Source organism: Lissotriton helveticus, chromosome 5_1 (assembly GCF_964261635.1).
Source record: "Lissotriton helveticus chromosome 5_1, aLisHel1.1, whole genome shotgun sequence".
Lineage (NCBI taxonomy): Eukaryota > Metazoa > Chordata > Amphibia > Caudata > Salamandridae > Lissotriton > Lissotriton helveticus.
The window spans coordinates 1,061,180,239-1,061,201,505 of NC_136065.1; the positions used below are offsets into that span (position 1 = coordinate 1,061,180,239).

General features: G+C 42.8%; 1 pseudogene; it reads right to left on the minus strand.

Moving 5' to 3' along the window:
• Positions 1-19,204: 19,204 nt before the first annotated feature.
• On the minus strand, positions 19,205-20,024 carry LOC144755107 (large ribosomal subunit protein eL6 pseudogene; annotated as a pseudogene).
• Between the last annotated feature and the right edge of the window lie 1,243 nt (positions 20,025-21,267).

The window sequence follows — 21,267 nt, forward strand, 5'->3', positions numbered from 1 at the left end:
AGGCCTACGAATTCCAGTAGTGAAAAATGAATCTAAAAGTTTTTCACTACCACGGCATGTCAAAGTTAAAAGTACATGTTCAACTTTTTAATTATACTGCAACCTTCTCTATAGGATGTTTAGGGCCTACCCTAGGGGTGACTTTGATGTAATAAAAAAGGAGGTTTAGGCCTGGCAACATTTTTCCAGATGGAAATGGCAGTTTAAAATGCACATACAGCCTGCAATGGTTAGACTGAGATGTGTTTAGAGGCTGCCTACATGGGTGGCACAATCAGTGCTGTAGGCCCACTAGTAGCATTTAATTTACGGACCCTGGATACATGTAGCAAAAGTTTACTAGAGACTTACAAGTACATTAAATGTGCCTATTGGTTTTCAGCCAAAATCATCATGTTTAAAGGACACACAGTTTATCACTGGTTAGCAATGGTAAACTGCACAGAGTCCTAAGGCCAACAAAAACAAACTCAGCAAAAATGGAGGAGTACGGCAAAAAGTTTGGGTAAAGACCACTCTAAGGTTGAGAAGTCTACTGCCTTCCTTTTCCCATTTGATTTTGTGTTGTGATATAGATTTATTAGCTGGCTTCAGTGCTTATTAGAGTTTATAATAGATACATGGGTTTTTGGCATCCTACCAATATACTCTTTTAATTATTTCATGCATATGACATGTTTTAACACACTGAGACAGAGGGCACTAAAGGGAAATAAAGTTACACAAATCGATTTCTCTGACAAGTTAATAGGCCTCAGTTGAAGCCAATCACCTATCAAGAGAGCCTAACAACAGCCTCCGAACCACTGGACTTTCAGGATATCTCCTCTCCCCCTGCAAGCCAGTCTGGATCCCTTGTGCATATCCTGGTGCAAATCCATAAATCAAAGGCAGTGAATTGGCGATGCTGGTTTGCTCCAAATGTCGCAGGAGAGGGGAGGAGAGGATATTTACTGTAAGCATCTCAGGTGAGGTCGCTGGTAAAAACGTAGCAAGTTGTGATAAATTGTGATTTGTCTGTGCAAATGCTCACAGGAAGTTGACAAAAATGCCATAGTTGTGCCCCGCCCTCCACAAACAACTCATCCTGGATAAAGTTTGGTCACTAATGACTTATGCATCCAAATCTGTTGCACAGACCTTTTTGCAGAAAACCCATTTTTCATAATTTCCCACAGATTCTGGAGTCTTTGAAAAAGTCCCTCAGATTATGGAAATGTTGGAAATTACCTGCAGTTTTGGAATCTCTGCCTCGATCCACAGGTAGAAGAAATCAAGCAAAGTTATCAGGGATGGGGAGGAATAACTGAGGGCACGGAAGGTGGGCTGTGGCACCAGTCACCCACACAGTTTAGTACACTTCTGCCATTGATTTAGCTGCTCATATAATGCCAGATTAGCAAAGTTAATCGCCTGCACAGCGAGTCCTTGCAGAAATGTTTCCTAATCTGGGTCACTTATTTATTCACTGAGGCTCCCCAGGCCCCTAAGATTAAATATGGGAAACACCTGCTTTTTCCTCAGTGTCACAAACAGGTAAAGGGTGCTGAGGTGAATGTACTGTGTTATAGGACAGAGACTCTGGCTTCAGTCTAATGAGAGATGTGTGAGAGAAGCAGAGATTTTGCGCTCAGGGGCAGTTTACCAGGCTGCTCTGCACAAATAGTTTGCTCCTTGTAGTAATGAACCCTCCATCCTACGCGTTGCACCTTATTAGATAGTAATCAAAACATACCTGTGCTAGGTATGCTGGCATATTTGAGCGCATAAAATTCACTAGACTAGAAGTTAGAGTTCTTAAATTGAAGCTACAATTCCAAACTCTAACTTTTTGTGTTAAACCTCTAAAAAGAAACGCCTCTGTGGCATGAAAAATAAAGGGGCATATTATCAAGGGGGTTTATCTCCGCTTTTTTGGCTTTAAAAGCCAAGAAAGCGGAGATAAAATTATCTCCCTATTACCAAGCTGTCGCTAACACCAGTTAGTGACAGCTAATAGGAGATAGCGACCATCTTGGGCCCCGCTTTGCATGTCAGTGATATTTATCACTAATGACATGCAAAGTGGGCGTGCCAAGATGTTAGCGACTGGAAACAGTCGCTAACATCGCTATCTCCTATTACCAACTTTTGGAGATATTCGCGCTAAGCGCGAATATCTCCAAAAGCTAACACCTGCCCTGAGCAGTTCTTCACCATGTTATCCAATGGGAGGTGGATAACATGGCTAAGAGCATTTGCTCGATAATGCATGAATATCGCTGACTTTTCAGCGATATTCATGCATTGCGGCCGTTTTTTATCGCATTTGCGATAAACCTTGCTAATAGCAAGGTTTATCTGCGATAAAAATCGCCGATGTGCGGCGATAATTTTTGTCTCTAAACAAGTTAGAGACAAAAATTATCGCTAGTTGTTGGTAATATGCCCCAAAGTTTGTCTGGCGTAGCATAAAGAGGCAACATTTATGACTCTTTTGGATTGCAGTTACCAAGTGCTGCTGAGCTTCGCCGTATTATGCACACCCGGGTCGTCCTGCAATGGCAACGTACACACACATATAATTGTAATTGTAAATTGTAGTTATATAGCGCTTACTACCCTCACGAACCGTTGATGCAGTTTGTGGAGACTAGCATGCTACTCCAGAACCCAAGATTAGAGTGAAAGAGTTAGTAGATTAGTAATACCTGCTTCCTTTTTTCTCTTGTGTATTAATTTATTAATTGTGGTAATACATTTCTGTACTTAGGATGTAACCCGGCCCCAGGGAGCACAGGGAGGATGGGGAAAGATGTGGTGGAGTGAGACCTACTTACCCACATGTTTCCATCTGATTTCTAAGCATTTGGGGTTTTGAACATGAAAAAAGATGGTAATTGCAGGTTGGTAGCAGTCTGCTTCATTATTTTTGTGGTAACACTGAGTAACATTAAAGGGGCCGTGCAGTGAATGAAACGATCTCAAAGCCAGGGCAGATATCCTCAAGGAAAGGAGCATTTTGCAATGCTTATTATCTTCATTGTTAATGAATTTTAGCATCTTCAATGCACCCAGTACAGCCATGAAATGCCACACTGGGCATTTTTTCTATAAGTCAGCCTGGTCCCACAAGTCTGAGAAGTAATTGCTACTCTCGCTCTGAAACTGATTAGTAATTAAACGAGTAGCGCTGATGATGCCACAACAGAGAGCAATATATAAGCTGGAAGGCCCAGGCAGGCTAAGCAAGCAGGTGGAATGCAGCAGTTAAATGTGGATAGGACTAAATCCAGAATAAAGAGCAGAATAGGACTTTTTCTATAAGCTGCACCGCTGCCTGCATTACCACCTTACTGAATGCATACATCTAAAGGCCTGCAGGCAGAATAGCTCTACAATAAGCTTTAGAATGTATTGTGCACCTTACAATAGGTCTCACTTGCATCCAGTATGACGCGGAACCCGTTTTGGAATCGGTGTCTGAACAGCTAACACGAGGACTTGATTGCGGCACTGTTATAAATAAGATGAAAGTTTGAGAAGAGAGAAAGGGAGGGAGGAACTACAGTGCTTCGGGTCACCCCCTGCTCAGGCACCATCTTCAGGATACACCATCAGACAGCCTGTCCCACATCTAATGGCTACACCAGTCAAGAGAGTCCAAACAGCACTTTGTTAACTCTTCCCTTAAAACCAGCATGGAAAGAGCAAGTCTCAGTTGCAAGCGTCCCTAAATCAGGGCTAAGGAGTGAAAGGCTCGGCTCCTCGACTAAGCTTCTTTTGTTAAGGGGCTTTGCAGCATTAAAGGCTTTGTAATGTGTGGAAAGAACCTACCTTCCGGAATTTTTAACTTGTCACTCGAGTAAAAGAGACGGATCCCTCTAAGTGTCTTATGAATAATTCTCCACGTCTTAAACTCAATGCAAGATGGTTTCGGCAATCAGTTACACGCCCTTCAGAGCTCTCGTATAATGTGCTTACATTTCTGAAGGCACTGATGAATCCAGCCACAGAATGAAAAGTATCAGGTCGATCTGAGAGAGGCCAATCAAAAATGCCTTAACCCTTTCAATGTGCCCTCCCAAATAGCAGGAAGTTCAAAGAACTGATCTTAGCAGTCGGCGTTTCATGGGAAATGTCGATATTTCCATTTTGGGAAATGCATTGTAATTGATGAACGCCCTGGAATAATCCAAAGGAACCAGAGGAACCCATCAGCCAATGAGAGGCTAGAGTTTGTGCACGATCCAATAATCATGACTGGCCAAAGAGGAAGGAAATATGCAATAACAAACCCTTGGTCGGTGTGAGACTCAGTTGTTAACTAAGGATGTTATCCATCACTTGATGAGCCAGAGTCAGTTACCTTTATGTTGTATATCAGCAGTGGGGAACACTCTGAAATGCAACATCCCAGTGTTGCTTTTAGATGCTGTCTTTCCATCCTCAAAAGATGTCCCTCAGCAACTCCACCCAGAAACTTGAAAGACTGAGGGGCTTATTTACAAGCCCCTTGCGCCACCGGTGCATCACTTTTAATAGGGGAATGTTTGGATTGACTCCTGAAGGACCTCATGTGCCAGCGGTACACAAAATATTCTGGATAATTTGATCTTAACAAATTGAGTTTGGCGTGCTAAAAAGTAGGGGTCCACGCAAAATAGGCATATTCAGCTAGATTCATCATTATCCAGTTTTGCGAGTCCTTAATAGCGATTCATAAGGAATCGCTATTAAGGATTTGCAAAACGGGATTCATGTAGGAATTGCAAAAAATATTGCGATTCCTACATCTTCCTTATTTGCGATTAGCAATTTGCTAATCGCAAATAAGGATGCGATTTCAAGGGTGCCAGGGGTGTCCAAAGGACACCCTGTGGCACCCCTGAAAAGCAAATGTAGCCAGATGTTGCGCACGCACATGTCCAAAGGACATGTGTGTTTGTAACATACCACTCAGAAAAATGCACTAAAGTGCATTTTTCTGAGTTTTCGCTATTTACCACGAAGTCTGACTTCGTGGTAAATAGCGGCCAGAAATTGCGAATTCGCAAATTGAAAATGGTTGATGAATTGCATTTAAGGAATCTCAAATAGAGATTCCTTAAATGCAATTCCTCGCAAATATGCGATTTCGCAATTAGCGATTTTTGCATTTGGGATGATGAATCCCAAATGCAAATATTGCACTCGCAAAGGGCCAGATTCTCAGAATCTGGCCCTTTGCGAGCCGTTTTCGGCTTGATGAATCTAGCTGATTGTGCTTTCACATAATTTTGTAGAATTTCTGGAAAGTTACATACAATAATGCATAACAATGTGAAACATGTATCTGTCATTTAGTGCTATATTTTAGCACGGAATGCATCCTCACATCTAAATGTAAAGCAAGGATGCATTTCATGCATACAAATTGTGCAAAAATACATTTGATGAAAACAAGGGATGGTCGCGTTCTGGTTATTCACGTTATGCATGCCTTCCCACACTATAATGTTGTCACAAACAGCAGCTCATTTTAATCTTGAGCCATAATGTTGTGATTTCGGGGATTCCATGTAAAAAGTGTAAGGCAACATTTCCGAAATTACAATAATTACACCAGTGTTTTTTTTACATTTCTCCTGGGTCTACTAAACACAAACTGAATTACTCCAGAATGTAATGGGTGGTTTCGCTTTTTCTTATCACTAACCCCATGTCCTATTCTTAATGGTGCTAATAGTGTTTTTCACAGTAGATCTTATTTCTTCCCTATAATTTCAAGTGATTCCCCCTCCACATGTTACTACACTTCATCCTGTGCTTACCCCAATGGTGTGATGCTAGGGTAAAGGCATGAAGCCTTGCAGGAAAGCATTATTCCACTTTGAGAAATGCATTCTTAGCAGATAGGTCTGCTCAGCCATTTCAGCTTTGGTTCTGACTGTGCTTTCATCATGAGAACACATACATGCATAAAGACAGTTGCATAGATCAAATGGAAATGAAATTATTTATCTTGTGGAATGAAGAGATTTAGGGTGTGTGCCCTATCAGTGAAGTATTTAAAGCAGCCACATACTCAGCCTGAAGCTATATTTGTGTCACCTACCCACACCGTAAAGATTTTAAACATAAGCAAGTGAATCTGCTCAGGTATATCTCTTGTATGTCCTTGGGCATGGCTGCAACCAGAATGTAGAAGAGACCAACCTGAGTGTCCAGGCCTCGAAGTTCATAAGAAAAGGAACTACCCATAGTAGATAATCATTGACTGCTTTTGCGTCTACAAATTACCACCCATATCTCAGATGATGCCTGCGTTTTTACCAAAGCACTAAATATGATTGATTACCCAAGAGCAAGAGGATCCATGGCTCTCAGTATTTCCACAAACACATAAACCTGCCAAGCCACCAACCCTTCAGAAGATCTATCAATGCATGTGCTACCTCAAAGAAACACAGACATAATGCACATGACAGCTGGAGGATCTCTTTTCACCTGTGAAGCCAAAAGGCACAGACCAAATGCTACATGATAGCTAGGTACCTCTGACTCCACAAAGCACTTATATCACACTCCTATATGCCCTTTTGAATAATCTCCGGCTTCTGCAATAAAGATACATATGTATATGGAAGAGCACTGTTTGTCTGCACTCCACAAAGCACAAAAATACTCACACAACCATTTGCATTTTTCTCCAGCTACTGTACCCCACAATGCACTACAGACACTTGCCCCGTTCCCCTTCACATGCTCTAGGACCAGCAAAAGCTCACTAAGCCTGGGCGGAGTTTGCAGAGTTCTGTTACGCGGAACTCTGCGAAGCGACCAAAAACTCCACAAAGTTTGGCGGAGTGACGCAAACGGCAGAGTGCGTTAGGGCGTGCAGTTTGTGCTGATTTTTAGCGTCTGCACTGGAAAATCAGCGGAACTAAGTGCCGCGCAAGAGGGTGCAGCTTCTTTCTACTGCTCAAGTAGATTTTATACTCAAGCGACAGCTTCCTCATAGCGAGTGGATGGTTTCTCAACCAGAGATGTCATGACCATCTGCGGCTGCCCACGTTGAGAAATCTCACTGGGAAGTGGTCTAGCATTGGAGTTTTCTCTTTCGTGCTCACCCACTTGACATTAGCATTAACGAGGAACTTGAATGAGGAAAAAACTGCTCTCCGCTAGTTTTTCGGAACCCTGCGTCCTCCATGGGGGGCGGAGTGTGTAAACCTCTGCAAACTCCGCAAACTACCGTTCTCACAGCAGTGCACACCAACTATCCTCGAAACGATTCATTAGCACATGCACTTTCACAAAGTACTAAAGACACATTCCTGCTAGGTGTTACTTGACCAGTTACTATTCCCAAACATCTAAAGGTTCAACCAGCAAAATCCATGCAACCCATGTTCACCTGCCCCTATCCAAAGTATTAATGACACAAGACATCTCTTGCACCCTGCAGAATATGAAATACCACCACCATCATCGCTGGCCATCTTCACCCAGCTCCCAATGGCACTATAATAACTCCTGTGCTTTTGAGGACTTCATCTTGCGATGGCTGCTGCTCTTTCTTTTTTCCTTTCATGATAAATGTTGGTTTTGCTCTTCTTCCTTAATTGCCTAAAAGTATCGTATTTCACACTCTCTGGTGGTGATTGCAAACACTCCCTGCTAATAGCTATGCAAATCACCTAATTATTTATCTTGCTCTCCGTTGATTTTATACTTTCAAATGAGATGAGCTGCATAAATCCACAGCAAGAATGGTGATGCTATGCAGACATCACTCAGGATATTCATTTGACAGAATATAGAGCAGCTTGCCTTATTAGTTGGCATGCAAGCTCTTTAAATTGCCAACCAAAAGTATGGTAATTTCCTGGAGCATGAGGAAGGGGTGTGTGTCGCACTGAGAGTGTCGCAGAGAATCCAATGATACTAAGGGGCAGATTTACAAGCCCCTTGCGCCACTTTTGCGTCATTTTTCCCATTTTGAAAATGAAGCAAAAGTGGCGCAAGGGGCTTCTAAGTCTGTCCCAAAGGGGGGTGGAAGGCTGTTGACCAGTTTGCCGATTCGCAGAGGAGCCACACGTTTTATGTGAATAACATCAGGGAATGTTTTCAAGTGAAACATATGCGGAATCCATGTCTACTGTGACTGAGGGCAACAGTCACATTTTAGCAAACTTAGTCATGTGACTGACCACAAAGGACGCGTTTGCTACAGAGTCAGGATCCACACTTGAGGTGTACATGGAAAGGCGTGCCTCGTGTAATGGAGGACGTAGGGCACATTGGACTGAACCTTTCTCACAATGTAGCACATCAAATTTGTCATGGCTTCTAGTGCAAACAAGGAGAATGACTTCCTGCACAATCTGGTTGGGTCAGTTAGCATCTGTGACTAAGGCAGCTGGTGCAGTGGGCCTCGTGCACCTCTACAATCTGGTGACACTGCACTTGCACCTACTACTTAATGATAGATATGCCCCTACATAAGACAAATGCGACGTAGTCATGTGTGACAGGTCTTTGAGCCACACGGTGCGAGGTACACATGTCTTATGCAGCTTTTGCTAAGGGCCAAACAAGGGCAAACCTGCTGATCAGATGCTTGTTTCCGGTCCAGGGAAGACATGGCTTGGCAGTTCTAGCTGGACTGTTCCCATGAGGCACAGGGTCAGACTGCTTTGCATATGGCCATGTCTGAACTGGGGTGGCTGAGTGGGCTAAAGAATGGTGATGGATTAAATCCAGATCAGTTGACTGGGGGTGAGTGTTTGATTTGCTCAAACGCTCCGTCCATCATCCCCTTTTGTATCGATCAGCTGCACCTGGGAAAAGCCTTGGGGTGACTGTTGGCAGGGAACCTGAGTTTGATCTGAGGGCCTTCAAACGCATAACGTTCTTCAGGGATGCCCTGAAGAACGCAACGTTTCTTACAGATGGGCTATCGATATAATGATATAATACGTGGAGAGAGGAAAGCAAGATCAGTCTCAAGAGCTGAAACATTGATGAGAAGGAAAGATAAAATCAAGACAGTCAACCAAGGAGCCAATAAGAATGGTAATGACTTATAGCAAAGAAAGTGTTAAAATCCGCAATTCTCTAAAGAAGTATTGGAACATCTTATTGAAAGACCATGATATTGGCAAACAACTGGGAAATTGGCCTCAAATATCCTACAGGAAAGCACCATCGTTATCAGACAAATTGGTCAAAAGCAACTTTGTGAACAGACACCCTGATACATGGTTGCAAGGATTACAAAAGGGGTTTAGCAAATGCAGTCACTGCAAAGCCTGCAAAATTGGCAGAAATTTGAAAACTATCATGGACCCTGCGGGGAAAGATCTTTAACATCAACGATAGCATTACATGCAACACTACATATGTTGTATACTGTTTGGAGTGCCACTGCGGGAAACGCTATATTGGAAGTACTATCTGCCCCCTCAAAAAACGGATTCTTGAACATACAAGGGCAGTTCAAAACAGAGACATAACATAAGCTATGTCTAAACATATGCTAAATCACAGTGGAAAAACATGGAAAGACATGACCTATTTTGGGCTGGCAATGGTTCCTGTACATGAAAGAGGGGGAAATAGGACCCTTAAACTGCGACGTCTAGAATCGAGACTGATTATTAGATTCAAAACTAAGTTCCCAACAGGGTTGAAAAGGGATGAAGAGATGTATGTACACTTGTGAGAGATCCCCAAGATGATGGCAAAAAATATACACTGAGCTCCGTAAATGAGAAATGTGGGTACACAATGGAAACAAGGGGATGGTTATTGCCAGAATAAAGTGGGGTGTAAGGTAGGGCACTGAGCCCTCAAATGTTGGACTTGAAATACACTATCAAATAGGCACTGAGCCAGTATAATATGATATTGTTGGGGCATTACATGTTAATACAATATAAATGAGAATGATGTCACTAAGACCAACAAGCATTGGAAATGCAATAGGTCTCGCATTAGGAAAGTTTGAGCTATTGGTCTTATAAATTAAATTCTTTTTTATTTATGTGTTTGTTAAAATAGCTAAATTAATAGCTCTGTCATTTACAATGCCAATAGTTATAACTTTTGCAAATGTGACACCTATAACATTTGTAATGCAACATGTTTTTTATTTACGTGACTTAGATGTATTAATATTACAAATAACAATGGCTTTTATTTTTTTTGTTAAATAATTTATTTAATTTGTAATGGCAATAGCTTAAACTTTTGTAATTAACTTTTGTGAAGATTATATTCAGTGTTTTTATTGTGACGAAAATCCAAGAACAGAAGTGAAATATTAACATCTTTTTTGTGATTTGTAATAAAGCTTGAAAGCTTGAAAACAGCTTGAAACAGTGTCGCCTGTCGTGAACTGAGGGCTGTAACTCACTGTGTAATGCACTATGTAAAGGCGACGACAAAATACAGAAACTGTGAATTGAACTTTACAGGAAATGGGAGCCGAACAATGGGGAGAGGGAGGGCGGGGTGATTTATGCTTCCAGATTATGAGGTGGAAGTGCTCTGGCGAATACACCGCCCCCTCCCCACAGTTGCAAGTCAAACTTGAGCGAAGAGAAGAACATGCAGTGTTGCAGATCCTGAGCTAACTTTTGTTTACCTTTGTCAGTGGCAGTGTAATCCCTGTCAAAGATTACATGTTGTTTTTTATTTATTATTTACTTTGTGTTTCAGCCTGCCGCTAGTTGTGCTAGTTGTGTGCGTGTGTGTCTGAGTGGGAGTATTCACTCACTCGCTCATCTTACATGAAACCGAGCTGCATAAAGCCTTGGGAAATCCTCAATACTTAGGAACCTCCGCTGTCACAATACTAAGGAAACAAGCTTGGCAATGAAGCCAGCTGGTTTAAAAGGGGGAAGGCTGTCGTTTCTCTGACATCCAAGATAACATAAAGCACAGAGTGATGTTACCATAGTGTAGCCCACTTCTTGGTAAAGTTAGTGGCAAAATAACAAGATGGTTGATGCATCATATTCCTGGTCATGGGCAAAAGCTGGATCAAGGTTATCCAGGCAAAGAACTGGTCCCGGGCAACTAGTGCGTGATCGCTCATTTTAATGAACCAAAAATAGCTCCCCTTAATACACTGCTGCCAGGTGAGGCTTGCTACCTTCTTTTTGTAGCCTTTTCTGCCTGTCTCCTGACTTACGGAGACGTTTTTTTCAAATTAATTGTGAATCTGCATCAGCTATTTGGCCATTTGTGTGGTTGCATAGCGGCAAAGAAGAAACACATTTAACTGCTCCTGGAAAAGGCAGAGAATGTCCTTGTCAAAGCTCTAGGGGAACTAAGTATTTAATTACTCTTCTATTCTCTGAGTACTTTAGCATACAAAATTACATAAAAATACATCCTACGCAAGAGTTTGTGATATTTCTCGTATGTCGCAGATAATGTGCTGCACATGCTTTCCTTGTGATGGGAAAACATAACACTCCTTGGATGCCGCTAGTTGTGCTAGTTGTGTGCGTGTGTGTCTGAGTGGGAGTATTCATGTGAGTGTGAGTGTGAGTGTGTGTGCATGTGTGTGTGTGTGTGTGTGTCTGAGTGTGCATGTGGGTGTGTGTATGTGAGTGCATGCATGTGAGTCTGTTTGCAAGTGCATGCGTGTGTGTGTGTGTCTGTGTGTGAGTGCGTGCGTGTGTGTCTGTGTGTGTGAAGAATTCTCTCATGCTGTATTTTGAGAAAGCTTTCGTGTATGCTGTCTATGTTTGTAAGCGATGAGTTTAAAAAACAAGACGGAGGGAAGGCAGAGAAGGGGAGGGGGGAGGGGGGAGGAGAAATGCGACACGGAGGGCAGGGGAGGATGCCGCTAGTTGTGCTAGTTGTGTGCGTGTGTGTCTGAGTGGGAGTATTCATGTGAGTGTGAGTGTGTGTGCATATGTGTGTGTGTGTGTGTCTGAGTGTGCATGTGGGTGTGTGTATGTGAGTGCATGCATGTGAGTCTGTTTGCAAGTGCATGCGTGTGTGTGTCTGTGTGTGAGTGCGTGCGTGTGTGTCTGTGTGTGTGAAGAATTCTCCCATGCAGTATTTTGAGAAAGCTTTTGTGTATGCTGTCTATGTTTGTAAGCGCTGCGTTTAAAAAACAAGACGGAGGAAAGGCAGAGAAGGGGAGGGGGGAGGAGAAATGCGACATGGCGGGCAGGGGAGGATGCCGCTAGTTGTGCTAGTTGTGTGCGTGTGTGTCTGAGTGGGAGTATTCATGTGAGTGTGAGTGTGTGTGCATGTGTGTGTGTGTGTGTGTCTGTGTGTGCATGTGGGTGTGTGTATGTGAGTGCATGCATGTGAGTCTGTTTGCAAGTGCATGCGTGTGTGTCTGTGTGTGAGTGCGTGCGTGTGTGTCTGTGTGTGTGAAGAATTCTCTCATGCTGTATTTTGAGAAAGCTTTTGTGTATGCTGTCTATGTTTGTAAGCGCTGCGTTTAAAAAGCAAGACGGAGGGAAGGCAGAGAAGGGGAGGGGGAGGAGAAATGCGACACGGGGGGCAGGGGAGGGGGCGGAGCGGGTAAAAAAAAACAAGACGGAGGGAAGGCAGAGAAGGGGAGGGGGGAGGAGAAATGCAATGACAGACTGCTATAGCGCGATCACTTGCTTCAATGAGATCTTATCACTTCAGTTAATTTGCAGGAAATAAAAAGTACAAGAAATCTACTACCACTAATCAAAGTATTCTTACAGGAAAAGGTGAAACAAAAGCATATTTGTTTGAACAAGACGGAGGGAAGGCAGAGAAGGGGAGGGGGGAGGAGAAATGCGACACGGCGGGCAGGGGAGGGGGCAGAGCAGGGAGAGCGGCGATGAGGGTGTGAAGCAGCAGGGGCCTTTGAAGTGAAGCCAAGCTTCACTTCAAAGGTGTGGGAGGAGTGCTGCTGGTGATTGACTGGCGATTTGATGAAGTGCACGCGCATTTTAGGGCAATGCGCTTGCGCATTGACCTAAAAGCGCACGGGCACAGCATCAAATCGCCAGTCAATCGCCAGTCTAGGTAAAGCTTATTTAAGCCCCTATAGTCTCGCTCTGCTCAATGCGCATGCACATTGAGAGGCGAGACCTAAAAACTGCTCCCAGGAAAGTACAGAGATCCACAAAATACAAAAAATCACCATGATCATATCTGGGTCAAATGCTAAATATGACCGTTAACAACTGTTTCCAATATATTTGTTATTGACAACAGTGATAAGTACACATAAAAAATTTTGTAGCACCATTTGGGTGAAAAAACACCTTTAAACTACCAACCCCAGAATAAATTATAATGTGTTAACTGAATGTTTGGTATAAAGGAGTGAAACTGTAGAGGGACAATTGTTTGTACCATGATCAAGCCCTGCCGGACGAATTGCGTAGGTGTGGCAGGAGTAATGGCTTGCTAAAAGAAGAAAAATAAACCATTATAAATCTACATCCTGGGAGAGTGCTGCATGTTATTGACTTTGGTGAGGAATTGTAATTTGAGGCTAGTCCTTCCTCACCACACGCACCAGCTGTGAAAAGTGCGCCCTTCGTGTGGGACGGACAACATTTGTGATTTGGTGATTATATATATATATATATATGTATGTTAACTTGTTTCAGCCAATGCCTTTTCCACAGTGAAATGTGCCCATGAATAAAAATGTGAAAGGAAAGGTTATGATTAGTATAAAAGCAAGTATCTTTCTACGATTGTTTCAAAATACTAACTATGCATATCAGTTCATCATACATTGATGTAAATAATTTCATATTCAATTTTCTCCATCTCTGAAACATTTTATAATAAATTAATAAAATCACACTATACTGCATATAAAACAGATATAAAGATACTATTGGGAGTGTAATAGAGTGCATAATAAATCAAAAGACGGAATTATATATGACTCATAATGTCCCAGAGAGGAAATATTCAGATCTAAATGAAAATGTGGCAAGGTTGTCTAAATTATGTGGGGAAAGGTGAACAATGCTTCACACTTTCTGGCAGAAGCATTTTCGTCCATTTATGCTGGAACTATTTTTGTGTGAAATCTGAAAATTAATTGGCAAATGTAGAAAATCCATAATGATGTGGTAATTGTGGCCAGAGAACTGCATAAATCCATTGACCCTCACCATTGTCCATTGTTTTATCACCAATGTACTCATGAAAGGTAAATCCAAACATTTTAATTCCTATCATTGTCCAATGTTAGTTGTACTTTTAAGCTAGCTACAACAAAATAATAATGTAATATAAAAAATACATAATGTGTAACCTATATAGTGAGGCTCTATTTTACCATCTCTGGGTTCTTGTGACACTTATAAATCAATCAACCTTAGGCCTCCTGGTTATTGTGTCACCTGAATTCCTTGATGAAAATATTGGAATTGGATTATATTATAGCGTTATACATCCTCAAGACATCCCACCTTATCTGATGCCTGGAAACATGCAGCGGATAAACCCCTCCTGAAGAAATCCTCCACAGACCCCAGTGAACTCAAGAACTACTTTCCCCATCTCACTGCTCCCCTTCCCGGTCAAGGTCCTTGAGAAAGCCATCAATCACCAGCACACAGATCACCTGGCAGGAAACAACCTTCTCAATGCCTCCCAGTCCGGTTTCTGTGCCAACCCCAGCACCAAGACCACCTTGATAGTCGCAACTGATGACATCAGATCCATCCTCGACTGTGGTGAGATAGCAGCCCTGATCCCCCTCGACCTCTCGGCAGCTTTTGACACCATCTCCCACCAAACTCTCATCACCAGACTCCACCACATGGGCATCAGAGGAAACGCCCTCAAGTGGATCACCTCCTTCCTCCCAGGACGCACACAGAAAATCCACCAACCGCCCTTCACTGCACCAAGAGTATCATCTGTGGAGTCCCTCAAGGATCCTCCCTCATCTGCACCCACATATTCAACATCATCTCATATACTGACTACACCCAACTCATCCTCTCTCTCAAGGAAGGCACCACCAGATTCAACTTCCAGAAAGCCGTGACCAACTTGGCCAACTGGATGAGATACAACTGCCTGAAGCAGAACACGGACAAGACAGAAATGCTCATCTTCGAAAGGAGTGGGATGACAAATGGTGGACCACTGCATTCAGACCAGCTCCTACCCCCACCAACCATGCCCGCATCCTCTACATCATACTGGTCATGTATATATATATATATATATATATATATATATATATATATATATATATATATATATATATATATATATATATCCATACTAATATAATAAAGAGAGAGCCCAAACCTTTGAGGCGGGTAATCTTAGGAACCACAGCACCAATCCCAACACCCAAAACAGCGTTGGAAAGGGCAGTTGCAGCAGAAGGACATAGGTTATGCAGACGCCCACCATGTACATTTAAAAGGTAAAAGAACCGTGTCAGCAAAGTAGTCCCTTGTGGGTGTGTCTGCGTTGTGCTGTGGGCGTGTGCCGGGGGCTTGACAAACGCTGGGGGCGTGTGGTACGTTCCGCCCTTCATGCCATGTCTCATATCATGTGCTCCCTTTAAATACCCCTGCACCCCATAATCATAACCCACCCTTACACCTTAAAATACCCCAACACCCTTAAACACTAACCCATCTTAACCCTATAAATATACCCTGCACCCCAAAACCCAAACCTATCCTTAAACCCTAAAAATACCCCTGTACCCCAAAACCCAAACCTAGCCCTGAACCCTATAAATACCCCTGTACCTCAAAACCCAAACCTACCCCTGAACCCTAAAAATACCCCTGTACCCCAAAACCCAAACCTAGCCCTGAACCCTAAAAATACCTCTGTACCCCAAAACCCAAACCTACCCCTGAACCCTAAAGTACCCCTATACCCCAAAACCCAAACCTAGCCCTGAACCCTTAAAATACCCCTGTACCCCAAAACCCAAACCTACCCCTGAACCCTAAAAAAACCCCTGTACCCAAAAACCCAAACCTAGCCCTGAACCCTAAAAATAACCCTGTACCCCAAAACCCAAACCTACCCCTGAACCTTAAAATACCCCTGTACCCCAAAACCAAAACCTAGCCCTGAACCCTAAAAATACCCCTGTACCCCAAAACCCAAATGGAGCCCTGAACCCTTAAAATACCCCTGTACCCCAAAACCGAAACCTACCCCTGAACCCTAAAAATACCCCTATACCCCAAAACCGAAAACCCTAAAAATACCCCTGTACCCCAAAACCCATACCTATCCCTAAACCCTAAAACTACCCCTGTACCCCATAACCCAAAACTATATCTGAAGCCTTAAAATACCCAAACACCCCAAAACATATACCTCAGTACCCCAAAACATATACCCCTATACCCATACTTACCTTATCCAAACATTTTTAAAAAAACATGCTTTTACCATTCATGCATTTACAACGAATTTCGTTGTAAATGTATGCGTGGTAAAAGCATATAAAATGTAATGCCATGCGTTATAATGGCATTGCGGAGTCATGGGGGCATATTATCAAGGACAGGCGATACATTATCGCCGCTTTTATCAGCAGGAAACTGCCGATAAAGCGGCGATAATGGCCTTGATAATATGCTCTATGAATTCCAATCGAAGCCCATGTTAGATGTGTTCACATCATATGCTCTATGAATTCCAATCGAAGCCCATGTTAGATGTGTTCACATCTAACATGGGCTTCAATTGGAATTCATAGAGCATATTATCAAGGCCATTATCGCCGCTTTATCGGCAGTTTCCTGCCGATAAAAGCGGCGATAATGTATCGCCTGTCCTTGATAATAGGCCCCATGGTACTTTCGTAATGAAAGTATGCGGAGTGATGGTATGCGGAAAGAATGTTGCGGAATAATGGGTGTTTACCCTCTCCGGTAAGTACATTGGTGGCACGGCGGCCCACATCTCCAGCAACATACTCATATTTTTTCACCACCCATTTGAAAAATGCATTCGTCTCTCTCATTGATGGCCAGCACCGACCTACACTTTTAGACACACCTCCCGCCACAAGTTCGAATCTCGGCATTAGCTCAACATCCTGTGATTCCAGGCAAATCGCTTTGTCACCCCGTGCCTACCACAAATGAATGTGCTCTTCTGTAATGTAAATTGTGCTCATGCCATGTTGTCAAGTTCGCGCTATATATTATTGCAAGGAAAAATAAAGTAGGGAAACTCGAGTTCACACACTACTGAACGCGCACTCTTAAGTGCATCAGCAGTGCACTGTGAATCGGAGCGTTTCACAGGCCTGTCAGGGTAAGAAATGCTATCTAAACGAAATCCTACAAAACAATATACTACTGGCCGGCAGCAATTCATTCTCGGACAAGGTCGGGACGGGCTGCTAGTATATATATATATATATATATATATATATATATATATATATATATATACAGGGAAGTCGATCCAGAGAAAGACCAGGGGACACAGCGGGGTACTCAGTCAGGGCCGGTCCTAGCATTTGCGTGGCCCTGGGCTAAAAGGCAACGTGCGAGGCCCCCTCTAATTTAGATAAGTGGCCCCCTGCAAGGACACCATTCAGAGACACTGTGGGGGGCCCATTGTCCAGCATTTTGGCGCCCCCACAGTTTTAGCTTTTACTCCACAAGCATTTCTCACACCTTCAGCCCGATAGGTGTGAGAATTGATTGTGGTCTAAAAGTTAAAACTGTGGGGGCGCCAAAATGCTGGGCAATGGGCCCCCCACAGTGTCTGTGAATGGGTCTCCTTTCAATTGAAGGAGCGTCTCCCTCCCCTATGCCTCCAGACAGACACCATCCCTGAGAGGCCCAGCGAGGGGGCCCCCTCCAATGGACCTTAATTGCAAGGTGACACCTTTTTTTTAAATAGATCGCCAGGGAAACAACAGCACACATCAGTAGTGCGTGGCCCCATGCTGGTGGGCTGAGTGCGAGGCCCTGTGCAGCCGCCCACGCTGCCCATGCCTAGCGCCGGCCCTGTACTCAGTGGCAAACCTTTATTCATGGTACATTGCTGGCATAATGCATTTCGGCTCGCGCCTTCATCAGATGCCTTGGTCCACAGGGTGTCAATCAGTCCCTCCATTGTAGTTACTGTGGCGTTCCTATTGGTTGGAACAAAACCAGCCCCGCTTTGCAGTTGTAGTCCGTTGTTAGGACTTCAATTCCCAACATGCAATGCTCAGGTGAGTGTCCTAAGCGGAGCTAGATTGAAGATGTGCCAAACATCGGGGGCAAGTAGCAAATGCGTGCCAAATTGATCCCTTATTGCTTGTGCTGAAGGCTGCCTCGAGTCTCCAACGCCACCACCACCAGAGCGAGAACGGAGGCAGGCCATGACAGGCAGGTACAATGATCCTATATATATATATATATATATATATATATATATATATATATATATATATATATATATATATATATATATATATATATATATATATATATATATATATATATATATATATATATATATATATATATATATATATATATATATATATATATATATATATATATATATATATATATATATATTCACCAAATATGCCCTGCATATGAAGACGCACTCCTCCAGCCAGTGATTTGACTAAACCTTTATTTCAGAAGAATAAGGATTTATTTTCTGATTATTTCCGTCCCGCTGCCTGACGCATTTCATAGCAATCGTGCTCCTTCCTCAGAGGTAGTTTGCTGGCACACCTCATTTGCGGCATCCCACAGTTCCCTGCTGCATTCCTCATTTTTATCGGCCTCCGGTGTGCCTTCTTTTCAACAGTTTTTTTCCGGTCTCTTCAATGTTTGCAAGGCATACAAACCACTGGAGGTAATAATTATGGCATGTTAAAAAACCACATGTACCATGTTACGCCAGAACAAAACTATTATGATATATTAGCTGCACTCCACTTTACAACACCACTTCACCCAGGAAATGGAGCACGGACCCCAGTTTGTTGCAGATTTCAATATCTTTATTCTTGCTCGGGCAGACCTAAGTCGCCATAACGCATTTCGACCCAAAAGGGTCTTGATCACATGACTGACACTCACACACACACACACACAATGCAACTATGTTGTTCATTAAGGTACAATTTTTATACTCCGCGCTGTTATAGAGAATGTTCTCTGTGGTGTGTTTAATCCTATAAAAAGAAGAGCGATGTGTAGTTATGGGAAAGAATACACAAATGACTAAATCATTTTTTATTTTTTTTTACGGCTTAAGAACGTTTTCTTTTAATGAGCAATTTTCTAACCAATTAGAAAACCAGTTTGTGTGGATAAACTCCATTGGCTAGTCAAAACGTATATCTCAAGTAACCACGCAGTTGGGGTTCTTTCTTGATGAGAGGCAAGAGCTGCGAATCCACTAGCTTCTGGTCATTTTTGCGCTGCTCCGTTACCTCGTATTTTTCTTTCTCTGTGTCAAAGATTTCGCCCTCTTGGTGTTTGGGTTTGCGCAGCTTCTTCTTCTTGAAGTAGGAGTCAGTTAGATGTTTAGGTATTTTTACTGAAGAGATGTCAATCTTGGTAGAAGTGGCAATGACGAATTTCTGGTGAGCTCTACGCAGTGGAATGCGATTTATAACCAATGGACCTGTTACAAGGAGCAAACCAGATGCAAGCTGCTTCAAACACATTACACGCTTTCCTCTGTGACGCCCATTAAGAAGAATCAGAACTGTCCCAGGAGAAATGGAGGCACGCAGCTTGCGCTGGGAGAAGGGCTTTTTACCATGACTCAGCAATTTACGGGGTACATCCTCAGTCGGATAGTATCGTGGCATTTTACGAAGCTTAACCATACGGGTGCCTCCATTCTTGTCTCCACCTACTGGCTTTGAAATAGTTCCTGGGGGTCTTGCCTTCTTCTCAATCTTTGATTCTGTGGCAGTGTACTTGCGCTTGTACATTGCTCTTCTGGCAAACATCGCTGATCGGGAATATTTCCCGATACCACGAGCCAGAACCGGGTTGCGGCTGGCATGATGCTTTTTGGTCTTCTTTGCTTTCTGCTCGCCTGCCATCTTTGCTGAGGGAAAAAGATGACTAAATCATTTTAACTTTGATGCCCTTCTACGATGCAAATACAAATTTATTTTTAAAAATTCTAACACTCCATTTAAAATATACCCTACTGCAACCCCAGCAAGTTGAGTTGTTCTAACAGGTTTCAAAATTGATCATGCACATCATTGCACCTATTGTCTTTGGGATTAGATCATTAAATTCAATGGTTGTAGAAGAACTGGCTTCATATTCCCTAGAAACACCAAAGAAGTGAAGGAACCCATCATGGACCGTCATTCTTTTTTTAAAACAATCCTTTTTGAAAAGTTGAGCTTCTTTTTTTAAGTAGGCAATGATTGATATCACTAACCGAAAACCAGAAACTAATGCATTCATTCTGACTTCCCTGGAGTTCAGCTCTGTAACTTTGCCCCTTGGAGTTATCAATAACGGGGGCAGAGGTACCGCCAAAGATGCAGAGTTACCAGACATTATGAAAGAGAATCGTAGGGTTCCCATAAGATGTGAAATTGTTGCTAGAATGTGGACTACCAAGTCCAATTACCTTGAATATTCCAGGTCATAAGCACCTAATCTGCCATGTTCCCTCAGAACTTGTAATTCCAATGGGACTGGCAACTTCCACTATAAATCTAGCAAACTATAACAACACACTTACTTTTGAAATACCAATATTAAGAAACTGTACATCTCAAGAGTTGCAGATGAGATCCCCAAAGGTCACCAGCACATGGTTACCAATTGCTAGCCATATGTACCTGTAATTGATGGCTTGGCCACTATCAGAGAGATGCTCCATTGAAACTCCACACTCCTGCAGGAGCGGATAGACGTAACATCTTGTGTCCCTGATTGTACTGCACTGGAGCTGCTGCCGGCTGCTTCTCAAAGTACACTGCATGACGAGCACTCGAGAAAGGAAGGGGGAAATGGATCCTCCTTCCATCTACATAATTACTTATTTATTTCAAACATTTCTCAAATGTGTTTCACTAGGCTTTTCTGTCCCTTGTAAATTTGTAAATGAATTTACATTGAGCCAGCCGAGTCCTCATTATCTGTTTTTCTTGAAGAAGTTCATAAATATTTCATGCCGGGCAAATAAACTGTAATTTCTCCAAGGGATGGCTGTGTCGTCGCGTGAATCGCCGAGTCCAGATGTTGTCAACTATGATGGAGGGCAGAGCGGCCTCAAGCAAACTTTCATTTGCTGAGGGCAGAGTTTGTGCTGTCACATTTTGATCTGCAGTAG